At 48.7% G+C, this 15,041-nt stretch overlaps 1 protein-coding gene and 1 long non-coding RNA gene across 3 annotated transcripts in view; one reads left to right on the forward strand and one right to left on the reverse strand.

Annotated features, from left to right (window-relative positions):
• Positions 1-7,192, forward strand: part of LOC120373781 — a 33,777-nt gene extending 26,585 nt beyond the window's left edge. The window contains exon 3 of the long non-coding RNA XR_005585714.1: positions 6,717-7,192. This is a non-coding gene — a long non-coding RNA (uncharacterized LOC120373781). The remainder of the gene's footprint in view (positions 1-6,716) is intronic.
• CORO2B (coronin 2B) overlaps positions 1-15,041 on the reverse strand; it is a 129,921-nt gene that overhangs the window by 101,837 nt on the left and 13,043 nt on the right. The window lies entirely within an intron of this gene.

The following is a 15,041-nucleotide window of genomic DNA, read 5'->3' on the forward strand; positions in this document are numbered from 1 at the left end:
GGTGGTTTTTTAAAGCTATTTTGTTTCTGCCCATTTGCTGTAACTTAGATTACTTGATTAGTTTATAGATTTGAATTGTCTTGTGAAGGAAGTGTCATTAATAGCATAGTTGAGTCCTGTTTTTCTATAATCCACTGGCATCAAAGGACTGGCAGATTCAATTATCACACTACAAGCCATACCTCATTAGTGCTTTGGCCATCCTCACACTTTCCACATATCCCGCTCAAAGACATTTAACTACTTTATAGCAGGCGAAAAGCAGAGATGCCAAGGCAAGCAGCAAACCTTGCCGGGCCTTCTGAATCCCAAGCCTTGAGGTAAGATCTCAGGGGGACAAAGCAGGGTTGGAAGAGTCCTTTCCCAGAAGGAAATTCATATGTACTTCTCCCAGAGGAAGGGCTGTTCTGAGTTTCCTAGTTCTCAGCCAAGATCCAAATGAAGAGAGGAGCATTTGTTTATTGTAAGGGGTAAGAGAAGTGAACTTCTCATTCTAAGATGCTGAGAGTCCCCTTAAAGTCTGCAGTCAATATACTTGGTTATTTTCTCCCTCTCAGCCAGCAGCTTAGGCAAGTTTCAGCACCAGAGCTCTTCAGAGGCTGGCTACTAGATTAACCCTATTGTATTAGGCTAATGGCAGTTAATCAGGATGCTCTGGAGTCTGGTTTCCATGGTTACACTATAAAACAGATGCACATCTAACAGTCAGTGAATTAATTTTGCCATCAGCCTGCCTTTGAGCACAGTTAGGCAGGAAGCATTTGCAGCAGAGTGCATAAGGAGGCCCTGTATACCGCAGCCTCCCCCGCGGGAGAATCCTGACACTCAGATGACACTTTTGCAATGATTTCCTGAACAGGGGCTTTTGGGGTGAGACCATGTGCAATTATTAGCAGTTATAGATTGGAAGTATCGTTAACCCTGGCCCCATCCAGCCTGATCCAGCAGGAAACAATGCAGACAGTAAGGAAGAATCCTTTACCCACAACTAGACAAAAATCTTACCATCTACTAAAAAAACCCCAACACAATAGCCCTGTACTCCTCTCTGAACAAACCCACTTGGCTTCTGCTGAAGTCAGTGGAACTATTCACATCAGTGAGGGAAAGAAAACGGGTAACTTACCCTACTGCGAGGGGGGGGGGGGAAGTGAATAGTAGGGTGTTTTCTAGGTTAGCTGAGCACTGTCACTGGACCAGCACACCCACCTGGGCTGTGGGGAGATACTGAGTGTGAGGTTTTTCCCAGGATATCATGATTACGGAAACACTTGTGTTAATTCAGCACGCAGAGCCCCACAATGCAATTTCAGCTCACTGATGGGGGGCAGGGGGAAATCTAGCGGTTGCAGATTGAGCTGCTATATAACAATATTATGAGTACATTTAAGGCACTGATGTAAGAGTTCTTTTTAAATACAGATGCTCCCTGGGTTACGCAAACCTGAGTTATGGAAATCTGCACTTACGGAAAAAGTTCTGTAAGTTCTGGAACACTTGCGTAAGTCGGGGAACGTCTGTATAAGAAAAGGAAAATTCATGCTGTATCTGCCAAACATGCAGGCAATAAGGAAGGAGGAGGCTCTATTTCTTGGATTAGATTTAGTACATTTAGGAACAGGGGCAAAGTAGGTTTAAGATGCTTCTGGTTTATTACAACAGCACAGCAGAGGTTATGTGAATATTGGAAGAGAACTAGAATCCCTCACATGATGGAACAATACTACTAAGCAGGTGTAACCATATGCACTAACAAGCTACAGGGTAGCAACACACGAGCAGGTGAAAGTGGGACTTCCAGGGAGAAGAGGTTCCTGCATACTTCACTTATATCAGTGGTTCCTGAACCTAGGCCTGGTCTACACTAGGACTTTAATTCGAATTTATCAGCGTTAATTCGAACTAACCGCTCAACCGTCCACACCAGGAAGCCATTTAATTCGAACTAGAGGGCTCTTTAGTTCGAATTTGGTACTCCACCCCGGCAGGTGGAGTAACGCTAAATTCGCACTTGCTAGCTCGAATTAGGCTTGGTGTGGATGCTAATCGAACTTAGCAGCTCCGGGAGCTATCCCACAGTGCACCACTCTGTTGACGCTCTGGACAGCAGTCCGAGCTTGGATTCTCTGGCCAGCCACACAGGAAATGACCCGCGAAAATTTGAATTCATTTTCCTGTCTGGGCGGTTTGAATCTGACGTTCTGGTTGCACATCGGGGCGAGCTCCGCAGCACCTGCAACGATGCAGAGCTCTCCAGCAGAGGAGTCCGGGCAATCCCAGACTAGAAAGAGGTCCCCAGCATGGACTGACCGGGAAGTCCAGGATCTGATCGCTGTGTGGGGCGAGGAGTCTGTGCTCTCGGAGCTGCGCTCCAACAAGCGAACGCAAGACCTTCGAGAAGGTCTCTAAAGCCATGAAAGACAAAGGATACAGCCGGGATGCGATGCAGTGCCGCGTGAAAGTGAAGGACCTAAGACAAGGGTATCAAAAAGTCAGAGCGGCAAGCGGACGCCCGGAGCCCAGCCCCAGACATGCCGCTTCTACGAGGCACTGCATGCCATTCTAGGTGGGTCTGCCACCAGTGCCCCACCAGTGACGGTGGACTCCGAGGACGGAATAGTGTACCGGGACAGTTCCCCTCCTGTTCGCCGATGGGGAAGATGAGGAAGGGTCTTTAGAGGACGGCGCAGGCGACATCGAACCCACTCCCGCTTTCCCTGACAGCCAGGATCTCTTCATCACCCTCACAGAGATCCCCTACCAACCGCCCGCCCGTTAACCAGGACTCGGAATCAGGGGAAGGATCAGGCGGTAAGTGCTACAAACAGGGAAACATTTATTTTTTAAGAAACAGGGATTTATATAAAAATAGAAATACTATATAAACATTTTTAAATATGAAACTAAACAAACAGCAGGTCTACACAAACAGCAATGGAGCAATAGTCCTCTGGGGATATTTCAAAAAGCTCTCAGAGAGCAGCTGGAAAAGCCTCAGCAAGAGGTTTCTTGGGAGAGGTGCTTTATTGGGTGCTCCGTTGAAGCACACTCTTCCGCGCCATGCCATCCTCAGGTAGAGGGGACCATCGCCTACGAGCATGGCAGCGTAGGGTCCTGGTCTGTGCAGGGCTTCTATTAACATCCGCTCTCTGTGTGCGCCTGACACGCCTCAGGGTGATGTCGTTGTGGAAGTGCTGCATCTAATTAGTGGAATTAGTGTACTGTTACTATTGTGCATGGTAGACTTTTACTTTGCATAAGAATGACCCTCGCTTAACAGAGTTTTACTTTGCATAAGAATGACCCTCGCTTAACAGAGTTTTACTTTGCATAAGAATGACCTCGCTTAACAGCCACTTGTGGCAGGCCTCAGAGGAAAAGCATACAGGGTCTTTCCTGTTCACTGGCGGGAGATGCCGCATAACGCTCATCTTTTCTGCTTTGCACATTGCCTCCAGCAGGAGAGCACAGCTAAGCACTAACTGATAAGCACTCTGTACTGTAAGGCTTACCAGGACTTTGTGCAAGAGGGATGCAGCTGTCTCTCCTCGCTTGCGCTCTCCAGTGCAATGGCGCCGCCAATGAGAGCGTATTCAAATCTCGGACTAGTTCTGAGATCTCCTGAGACTTGGTTCCCTCTTTGGTCTTGTTCACTGAAACTGACTAGACTGTGTTTACTGTTGGCAAACATGTATGTGTTCAAGGAAATCACCTACTTTTTCACATCACACAGCTCGGCTCCTTCCCGGACTGCCCGCCATCCCACGCAGAGGCTGGCTCGGATTAGACGAGAAAGAAAAAGACAAGGGACGACATGTTCCAGGAACTGATGGCCAGCTCCAGAGCGGAGGCGGCAGAGCAGAGACAGTCGAGGGAGAGCCTGTGTCAGCAGCATCGCACACACCTGGAACGGGAGGATAGGTGGCGGCAGGAAGACCAGCAGGCGACTCAAACGCTGCTTGGTCTAATGAGGGAGCAAGCGGACACGCCCGGCGCCTTGTAGATGTTCTGCAAGACCGCAGTCAGGAGGAGAGCCCCCCTGCAGTGCATCTGCAACCGCCCTCCAACGCCAAGAAGTCCTGTCCCCCCCTCACCCAAAGTGACAAGACGGAGGGGCGGTAGGGGCCGTGAGAACTGTCCCTGCACCGCAGCACACCGATAATGTTAGAGACAACTGTCGCTGTAAATTTGTACAAGCTCTTTCTTTACAGCATCAACCAGTCCCAACTCCAAGTTCAAACCCCCCACTGTGTATTACATTATTAAAAGCGGTTTGGTGTTACTGACTGTTTCCGTCACGTTTCTGGTGTCAGAAGACTTTCTGTTGTTCTGGGGGGGGGGGGGTAATTGTAATGTCACTGCATAGCCCACAGTGCCATGCTACAGACTTGGCTGCAGGGTCAACTGCAGGGCACACACAGACTGCAGTCACTAGGCACCAGGGACAGTCTGTGTGGTGTATGCTGCCCCGGGTCTTTCCTTGAGGTGTATGCTTGTGCAGGGTCCTGGTGCCTGACATCCCCGAATGTAAAGGCAGGCTTCCCTTCACATGCATTTGGACCGTAGTCACGATCCTCCCCGGTGCCCCGAGCCCCAAAAATAGACCTCATCCAGGGGCAGATACTCACCCTTCCCCCACCCCCCTCACCCCTTCCAACGCCCAAACCCACAGCCGTCATGGTAACCCCTATCCAAGGACGGCACCCCTCGCCCCGTCCTGCAAACCCACCCATCAGTGCACACCTTAACCAGCACAGAATGCTTCCATGTTTCAACGAATAAACAGAAATGAAAAGTCAACGAAAGATTTATTATTAATTACTAAAACATGTCCTTAGTTTTAAAACGTCCTTGGGAAGTGGGGAAAACTTGGTTTATGATCAGGCTCTCTTAAAATCAAGTGGACAGTCACAGGTTACCCTGCTCTGCGAGGAAACTCGCTTTCAAAGCCTCCCTGATGCATATCGCTTCCCGCTGGGATATTCTCTCAGCACGGGTGTCTGGCTGATCGTAAACAGCAGCCAGGCGATTTGCCTCAACCTCCCAAGCGGCCAAAAAGGTCTCGCCCTTGCTCTCACAGAGATTGTGGAGCACACAGCAAGCAGCAATAACTACGGGGATATTCTTTTCGCTGATGTCCGAGCGAGTCAGTAAGGTCCGCCATCTCCCCTTGAGACGTCCGAAAGCACACTCCACCACCATTCTGCACTTGCTCAGCCGGTAGTTGAAGAGTTCCTTTTCAGTGTCCAAGGCGCCTGTATAGGGCTTCATGAGCCAGGGCATTAGCGGGTAGGCCGGGTCCCCGAGGATCACTGTAGGCATCTGCACATCCCCAACCGTTATTTTGTGGTCCGGGAAGAAAGTGCCTGCCTGGAGGCGTCTAAACAGACCAGAGTTCCTGAACACACGCGTCATGAACCTTGCCCGCCCACCCGACGTTGATGTTGGTAAACGTCCCCTATGGTCCACCACAGCTTGCAGCACCATTGAAAAGTAGCCCTTTCGGTTAATGTACTCGCTGGCCTGGTGGGCTGGTGCCAGGATAGGGATGTGAGTCCCATCTATAGCCCCACCGCAGTTTGGGAATCCCATCGCGGCGAAGCCATCTATGATGGCCTGGACATTTCCGACAGTCACTACCTTTGAGAGCAGTTGCTCAACGATTGCGTGGGCTACTTGAATGACAGCAATCCCCACGGTAGATTTGCCCACGCCAAAGTGGTTCGCTACTGACCGGTAGCTGTCTGGCGTGGCAAGTTTCCAGAGGGCTATGGCCACTCGCTTCTGCACAGTCAGGGCTGCTCGCATCCTTGTGTCCTGGCGCTTCAGGGCAGGGGACAGCAAGTCACACAGTTCAAGGAAAGTGTCCTTACGCATCCTGAAGTTTCGCAGCCACTCTGTGTCATCCCAGACCTGCAGCACTATGCGGTCCCACCAGTCTGTGCTTGTTTCCCGGGCCCAGAATCGCCGTTCCACACCATGAACTTGACCCATTGCCACCATGATCTCCACTGCCCGGCGTACCCTGCTTTGTGAGAGGTCTGCGCCACTCTCCTCACCGTGCTGCCGGAGCCTCCTCGCCCGGTTTCTCAGCATCTGACTGTGGAAGAGGTGGACGATAACGTGCGAGGAGTTGACAACGGCCATAAGTGCAGCGATGATCGCAGCGGGCTCCATGCTCGCAGTGCTGTGGCGTCCGCGCTGTAACCGACCAGAGAAGGGCGCGAACAGATTTCCCGCCGGCGCTTTCAAGGAAGAGAGGGAGGGCGGGATTGACGGTTCAATGACGACACATTTTTCCCCCCAGCATGCATTGGGGGGAAATCCCACAATTCCAATGGGCAGCGGGGAGTGCGGGAACTGTGGGATAGCTTCCCACAGTGCACCGCTTCCAAAGTCGAAGCTGGCCCCGTGAATGTGGACTCAGAAGTTCGAATTTGTGTATTTAGTATGGATACACAAATTCGACTTATTAAGGTCGAATCCACAAATTCGACTTAAGTAGATTCGAAATAGTCCTGTAGTGTAGACAAGCCCCTAGTGTTCTACAAAACTAAACTTTGAGAACGTAGCTGGAGGAGAAGGTGTGGGAGAGGGATTAGGTGCTATGGGGGGGTGGAGAGGGATAATGGGTCCTTGCGAGAATCTTTTACAAAGTTCAAGACCCACCGTGCTCATGTATTTTAACTGATTCCACTCCTTAATTGTTTACTCAGGGAGGAGACTCAAAACTAGAGATGGGCCCAAGCAGCAGAGAGCAGACCAACATTCAAGTCTGAGCAGCCCCAAAAGTTCAGAGGGGGTCCTTATCAGTGTTCTGGTTTGGTCTATTATAGGACATGGGCATGAGCCATAAAGACCAAATCCAGATCAACCTGAACCGCACTATAGGTCAGGTGAGAGGATGGAGTTCTACACAACTGCAATAATGAAGAAAGGACTATGGGTGACATGCTCACCCCAAGATGATGTGAAGTGGAAGGTACAGCATAGCCCAAGAGATAGCACACAAGACGGAGGCAGAAGACCAGATTTCTCCTCCAAGCTTTGCCATTCAAATGTCGTGTGGCCTTGGTCACTTGTCCCCATTTAGATAAGTAAACAGAGGCACAGCAAGCTTAAAACTTAACCAACTGTGTAAAGAGGTCTAATGAAACCCTTTAAATGACCCCTGGATTGATAGCTATCAGTCTTATTAACATTGCTTAGGGAAAGAAACTAAACCAGCATAACAGGCTGGGTTTTTTGGTTCTCGTTTTGTTGTATTTTAAAAGACACTTGCCATGTTGGCTGGATAAGAGCTCTATTGCGGGAAGAAAATAACTGCAGTTTTCCTGGAGTTTACATTTTTCAGGAAGTTACTATTACTAGAAACGCAGGCCACATGAGAGCTGAGAGTCTTCCCTTCCTAAGCTTCTAGGAAAAACTCACACTGCCTTCTGCAGATCTATTTCACCTTGAATCCCTAAGCTCACTGCAGATGCTACAGACTCAGCAGCTGGAGACAGTTGTTCTGCTCCCATGCATCACCGCTCCCAGGGTGCATTCCTAAGGTTGTACCATACACTCCCCACATTGCTCGTGGCTGCCCCTCAGGGACAGCCACGTACAGAAGGAGCTGGAGTCAGCTGTCAAGGTCCTAGCTCAATTTAATTAAGAGGACTGTTTCGGCCAGGGTTAAACCACTACTGATGCAACATGGTTAGTATTCAGGCTGTCAGTACTCACAGCATTGTGTTTTAATGATAAAGCCATCCCACCCTGGTGGGTTTAGTACCCTGGTTAGCTTAGGACAATGGCCTGTTTAGACAGACATTGTCATACGAGTCCTCAGCCATCACAGAATCTCCCTCATGCTGACTACAGCAGTTTTCATACCATAGTGCAGCTGTTTAACAATATTTCTAAGAGCCCCCTGCCCCCTCCCTTGCAGCCTAGTCCTCCAGTCCAGCTTTTAGGTGCACTTCAGAAGAAGCTTCCTTACCATGACAAAGCTGATGTGCTTAATTTCCTCGGGGAGGAGTTCCCTGTGGAAATCCATTACACCAGCCTCCTTCAGAGCTGTCCTTCCAACTCATCTTTACCAAAACAAACTCCTTGACAGTGGCTAGGCAATTAGTGCTCCATCAATGCTGCTTGCTACAGTCATAACAATAATGGTTCCGTTACCTTCTGCATGACCTCCTGCATCTCGTCTTATGCTGTAAGCTGGCTGGGGCAGAGACGGGTTTTTTGTTAGGTGTTTACATAGTTCCCAGCACAATGAGGCTCTGAGCACTGATTGGAGCCCTTAGGCCAGATGTGGGCAAACTATGGTCCCCAAGCTCCTGGCCGGGGAGCATAGTCCCTGGCACTCCCCCCCACACCCCCCACAGCCATGCCGCTGCGCGGGCCACGCTCTGGCCTGCTGCTCCCCTCTTCCTTCCTCCCCCCCCCCCCCGCACAGCAAGCAGGAGTCCCGGGGAGCAGCTCCAAGGCAGAGGGCAGGAGCAGCACATGGCAGTGGGGGGAGGGACACAGCCGAACTGCAGGCAGCTGCTGCACAGGGAACTTAGGGGGCTGCCGTCCACCCTGGTTCCAAGCCCCCACCAGCTAGCTGCAAGGGGCTGCTCTTCCTGCAAGCAGTAGACAAAGCAGGCGGCTGCCAAACGATGTTAGAAGGGAGCATTGCACAACTTTAAACGAGCATGTTCCCTAATTGATCAGCAACATAACAATGAAACAGCGTTAACCGGGATGACTTTAAGTGAGGAGTTACTGTACAAGCACCATCCAGACTCATGATAGACTTCTAGCCCGCAGTGCTATAACCAGAAACGTTCAGTGGCTGGCAGGCCGCAACACACCCCAGTGACCTGTCTCACACTAGTCCCCCAGTCACCGAGCTAGAATCATTCCTGGGCTGGCTGGCTGAGCAGGCCTGTCTTGGTCTGCCCAGAGAAAGCTCCGGAAGGGTCTGGAACCTCCTCGATGGGAAAGTCCCCCAGCTGAGGAAATTCAGAGGAGCGTCTCTGCGAGAAAGGGAAGTCGTTTCGTAACAGCGACGCCATCAGCAGGAGAGGAGCTACCCCAGTAATACAGACAGGTGGTGGTGGTGCTGTCTGGGTTGGTGCATGTTAGCGCAAACCAGCAGTAACGACACGAGCAGGTCACATACAGGGTCCTGGTCTTTTAAATCCCCCCCTCCCCGTCACTGGCAACAGTTCTCACGAGCTAGACTCAGACAAGGCTGTGTCCTCCTCAGCAGCCTTTGGCCAGGAGACTGACTGTCTGGAGCAATTATTCCTGTGCTGTCTCAATCCTAGCACAGCAGTGGTGATCGGAGCCGTTTTCTATTAGCGCAGTCAGGTAGGACAAGCGACAGTAGGCAAGCTGCTGCCAGTGGTGATGGAAGCGCACAAGCTTTTCCACGGCTTCGCTCTGGCAATGGCTTTCCCACCTGTACTGGCAGTGCACACTACTGGACCTGTGTCGCATTGGCTGCTATGAGGCCTGGAAGCTGGCTGAATGTTTTGCTTAAAGGGGAACTATGGAATTTGGCGGCCCCATTATCCGTCTTTGCCGAGCATATGGGATGGAGATTTCCCTCTAGTGCTGGAGTCTGAGGCACTCTGAACAGCACAGCATGCTTCCTGCTCTTCCTGGAGAGAACACAGCCTTCCAACAGACCTGAGTTTTCTAAATTCCTTGTGTTAAAGGAACTGGGTCAAGTTTTCATGCAATAGTATTAGAGGTCAATAGAGGTCACAGACCTGCTACATCCAAGCCATGGCTGCCCACAATGATGCTGCCTTGTCTGGGTCCAGATTCTCACTAGCAGTCCCTGAGAGATTTCTGTTGGTACCAGAGAATATTGTTTACCCAACTTGGTCTGCAGTCCAGGACCAGAACCAGCAGACTAGATGCAGCTCTGGGTGTCCTGATCCAAACCCACGCCCCTCCTTTCAGTGGGGTGTAAGTCTGAAGTTTGCTGCCTGTCCTGATCTCTACTTTGTATTTTAATCTCGTGGCCCTTGAGGGCCTGAAGGAGAAGTAGCCAGCCACCTTAGCAAGTCCTGTTCCAACACGCTGGGCCCCCAGACTTTGAGACTCATCTCTCCATCAATGTTTCTCCCTGGGAAGAGCTTACACCAAGACTTTCACAATTGCAATCAAGGTTCCATAGACAGAATTCTAACCCGCTATTGAACATTTTTGTTCTTGTTGATTGAAAGCTGCATTGAAAAAAGCTTTCAAATGGTCTTGTGAGGAACAAAGGAGTAAAAGATTTCTTGGAACCAAGCAGGCTCCTAGTACGTTTCCAGTAAGTGAAAGATCCGATTCACAGATTTGTGGGGGAATGCAGCAGCTGGCTCCATCACGTAGATTCTGCCGTCTGCCAGATTTCAGTAATTACACACTGACTAGAAAGACAGGAATCCATAATTCTACTATTTCAGATTCTCTAACTGCATAATGAATTGAACTATTATTCACTTGGAAAGATTTTTCTTTTTTTAAAAAAAACAAAACAAAACCAAATCCCACCCTCTGTTGCATTCTGTATTGCACACATTACAGATAGAGAGCCTTCTGCCTACAAAACTAGAATATTAAAGCACAGAATTAATGCTACTGACTCAGAAACAAAGTCCATTGGAAAAAAAAAGACGACAAGCAAGATAAATCACTTTTGACAAACATTTGGAAACGCAGCTTTTTTTTTTTTGATTCACAGCAATTTCTCAGGGCCTGATCCTGAAAGATTGTGAGCACTTCAGAGAAGCAAAGAGTAGTGGGTGCTCCTACCTGTTAGGAAAAGGGGTCTGATTTTGTATTTTATTCTCTGTTGAAAGAGAAGCTCTGATTTTCATCTTTATAATTCTGCTTAGTAAAGAAATCTGATTCCCTCCTTCCTTTGGGAACAACATGTCCCTTCATATGATCTCAGCAGGTCATATTCTGCAAAACAGTTAGTCAAGAAACTACAGTGCATAGTATCTGTAGTTTCCAGTCCCAATACTAGCAACCCACTTTGCACAATTTATGAACAAACAGCCAAACCAATTCATTCAAGGGCAGTTATAAACTATTCAGCAATTCCACAGAACAGCCAACGGCAGTGCCAGAATACAGTTAACAGAACCAGGCAGCACATACAAACCAAATGGGCCCACTCTTAAAACAGAGACTTTGGTTCCATCTATAGTAACCTTTTTACTGGAGAAGAGTCCCCTGGTTGCAGCTCCACTGGTGCTAACATAAACAAACACCAGCAGGTGCCTGGAGTCCTAAGCAGTAGTGTTGACAACACCTACTCAGAGCAGGGTTATATATCATGTTGGTAAAAATACCAGTCTATCTGGTGCCCTGTCCACGCTGGTGTCCTGTCATAATCCAGAGATGGTTCAACAACAGCTACCAGCTGGTGATTCCGACTGAGTTCTCGCCCCATAAAATAAAGGCAAGTATATATCTGCTTGCAAAGATGCTAGTAGCATTGCCAGCACATCGAGGGATGTGATCATTCCCCTCTATTTGGCATTGGTGAGGCCTCATCTGGAGTACTGTGTCCAGTTTTGGGCCCCACACTACAAGAAGGATGTGGAAAAATTGGAAAGAGTCCAGTGGAGGGCAACAAAATGATTAGGAGGCCGGAGCACATGACTTATGAGGAGAGGCTGAGGGAACTGGGATTGTTTAGTCTGCAGAAGAGAAGAATGAGGGGGGATTTGATAGTTGCTTTCAACTACCTGAAAGGGGGTTCCAACGAGGATGGATCTAGACTGTTCTCAGTGGTACCTGATGACAGAACAAGGACTAATGGTCTCAAGTTGCAATGGGGGAGGTTTAGGTTGGATATTAGGAAAAACCTTTTCACTAGGAGGGTGGTGAAGCACTGGAATGGGTTACCTAAGGAGGTGGTGGAATCTCCTTCCTTAGAGGCTTTTAAGGCCAGGCTTGACAAAGCCCTGGCTGGGATGATTTAGCTGGGGTTGGTCCTGCTTTGAGCAAGGGGGCTGGACTAGATGACCTCCTGAGGTCCCTTCCAACCCTGAGATTCTATGATTATTCCCCATTCCATTTTGCAAATAACCATTATTGTGAGAGAGGACCTGGCTGTTCACTTCAACATATGTTTTGCTTCTATCAGCCAAAACAGGAAGCAGAATCTAAATTAGTTGACATGTTCAATATTGCATAACTTATCCAAACCAATTTAAAATAGTGGGCCAGATATACTGGTGTCAATGGACACTTGTAGGCCTTAAGAATTCCACTGGAGCCATTCAGGATTTGGAGATGTAAGATTCATTGAGTTTAAATCCAGGAAGGACCATTTAGCCTGACCTCCTATCTAACAGGCCACTAAATTTCACCCAGTTACCCCTGTATTGAGCTCAATAGCTTGTGTGGGGCTGAAACATGTCTTCCTGAAAGCAGCCCATCTTGACTGGAAGCTATCAAAAGACGGAGAGTCCACCAGTTCCTTTGATGGTTTGTTCTAATGGATAATCACCCTCATTGTTCAAATTAGTGCCTTATTTCTAACTCTGAATTTGTCTGGCTTTAACGTTCGGTCTTTGTGTAACCGGTGCTTCAGTGGCTGCTCCTTTTAAACACGAGTAGTCAGATTGGTTTTAGTTTGGGGTTTTTCCACCCAGAAGAGTGGAGCAGCTGTCCACTGACTCCAGTGGGGACTAGCAGGAAAACAAAGAAGGGAGGAAAAAGGACACAAACCCTTGGAGCGTGCTCAGTAGGACATCTCCAAAGGTGTAGAGGGGGCAATTCCACTCCCAAGTATAAAGAATAAAAGGCGCCAAACTCTTCAGTTAGTTCCAGCAGACCCAGAGGGAGACAGACGTACCAGAGAGAAGGTGGAGATCTTTGCCCAGAGGGCTGGTGCTCACAGGCCTGTTTTTACTAATTGCAGCAAGCAGATAACCAGGAGAACTGGGTGCTTGCTGCTTGTTCAGCTCAGGACTGTGGGGTGACACTAATGCCAAATCAGTGGTGCATGTTTTAAATGCATAGGGTTTGTGGCCTGTGTACCTTTTGGTACTGAAGAAATCCGTATGCTTGATACTTTTTTGGTTTGTTTTGGTTTCTGTAGTATTTGCTGTATGGATGTGATGGTAAGATCGCGTGTAGATTTGAGGAGTCTTAGTTAATCCTCAAATTTTTTTTTTTAATGTGAGAACAGTTTGTTTTTCAGTCTGAGCAGCTTTATTACACTGTGGTGTCCTTATTCCAAACTGATGCAACTCAGGATATGGGCACATATGACTGTCCAAAATATGCATATTTATCATGTGTATCCACAGGTGGGATTTCTGCTGTCAAACCAGACTGAACCTGCTCACTATTCCTGCAGTAAAACAGAATTAATATGAGCAAAGTGTAGTACAGAAGTTCGCAAACTGTGGTCCGCGAGCTCCATTCAGGTGGTCCGCAGATAGTTCCCTCTAAGGTGCGGGCCTGGGCGGCCGCACACAAGAAAATGAAGGGCCACCCACCTAATTAGTGGAGCCGCGCAGGCATGGCTCCACTAATTAGGTGCCTGGACCCTGGAGAAGATGCATATGTAAGGTGAGGCGGTGCCCTTGGGGGGGAGTAGGGGGTAGGTGGGAGGGGGCAGTGGGGTGAGAAGAGGGGGTGGGGGGAATTTGGGACATGCTGGGCTGCAGCGGACAAAGAAAGTGGCGACTTTCCCCAGCTCCATGGCTGCGGCTGCCAGGGAGAGACCCCCCTCAATCCCAGCCCCAGCTCGGGGGCTGCTGTGGCGGGGCAGAAACCCCCACTTCTTCCCAGCCCCAGCTCGGGGGCTCCTGTGGCGGGGCAGAAACCCCCACTTCTTCCCAGCCCCAGCTCGGGGGCTCCTGTGGCGGGGCAGAAACCCCCACTTCTTCCCAGCCCCAGCTCAGGGGCTGCCGTGGCGGGGGAGACAGGGCACATCCACCGCATTAGAAAGGTAAGACTACTGATACTAAAATATGAGTTGTGTGTTTATTTGTAGAACAAAAATGTTAAAAATTTTTTATATATAGTGCTTTTATCCAAAGCACTTTACAATAGTTAGCTAACAGTACAAAAAACATTTGGAAAGATCATTAAATGGTCCGCTGAGACCCTCTGCAATTTTCAAGTGGTCCATGAAAAAAAAAAAAGTTTGAGAACCACTGGCGTAGTAGGCTACATACATTTAAAACCTGTGGCACCCAAACAGGGACAGCAGCATCCTGCAGTTGAAGATTGTATATTGTCATGACTATGGAACTTGCTGGCTCTATCAGCTTCATCCAGACAGCTCAGTTAGACTGAGTGGGATTGACCCTACTGTTACAAATGAGGAATTGACCCAGGCTTTCAGGGACAGTAACCAGACTTAAGAGAATACAAGCTACCACCTAGGTACTGCAACTTGAGAATGTAGTGAGAAGTGTGCAGCTCAAATGGTAAGAAAAGAATGTAAAGAGGTTAAACCGAATGGCAAATGGAATGTAATTCCCATTATATTGAGAAATTCCCCTAATACTTCTGGTGACAGGTATCCAAAAGATGACAACTCGTTAATAGCAGGAGCAATTCCAGAGGACAGTACAATTAATACTAACCAGACAGGAAATGCTGCAGTGGTGAGGTAGATTTTGATACCTGGAAGCTAGAAATCCAACAGCTACTAGATGATCCTGAATTGTCTTCCAAGCGAAGGCAAAGAAAGTTAATAGGAAGCTTGTCACCTCCAGCGAATGAAGCTTTCAACTGAGGGAAATCTACCCTGCAGAACAATGTTTGTTTGACAGAGCTGGGAAAGAATAATGGCCGTTTCCAGCGGTGATGAAGTGTATGCGCAATTCCTAGAGACCTTTCAGAAGTCCATGCAAATACCCTCTGAGTAGTTAGGAAGATTAAACAGCTATTTGAGAAGGGTAATGGAGCAGAAGACATGCATGCAAGAAAGCCATAACGTACAGCCAGTAAAGCGATTTATTCATAGATGTTGGGATGAGTTCCTGATTACATAGCTCCATCTGAGGGACCATTTGGATACTACTGCTATT

Source organism: Mauremys reevesii, linkage group 10, assembly GCF_016161935.1.
Source record: "Mauremys reevesii isolate NIE-2019 linkage group 10, ASM1616193v1, whole genome shotgun sequence".
NCBI lineage: Eukaryota > Metazoa > Chordata > Testudines > Geoemydidae > Mauremys > Mauremys reevesii.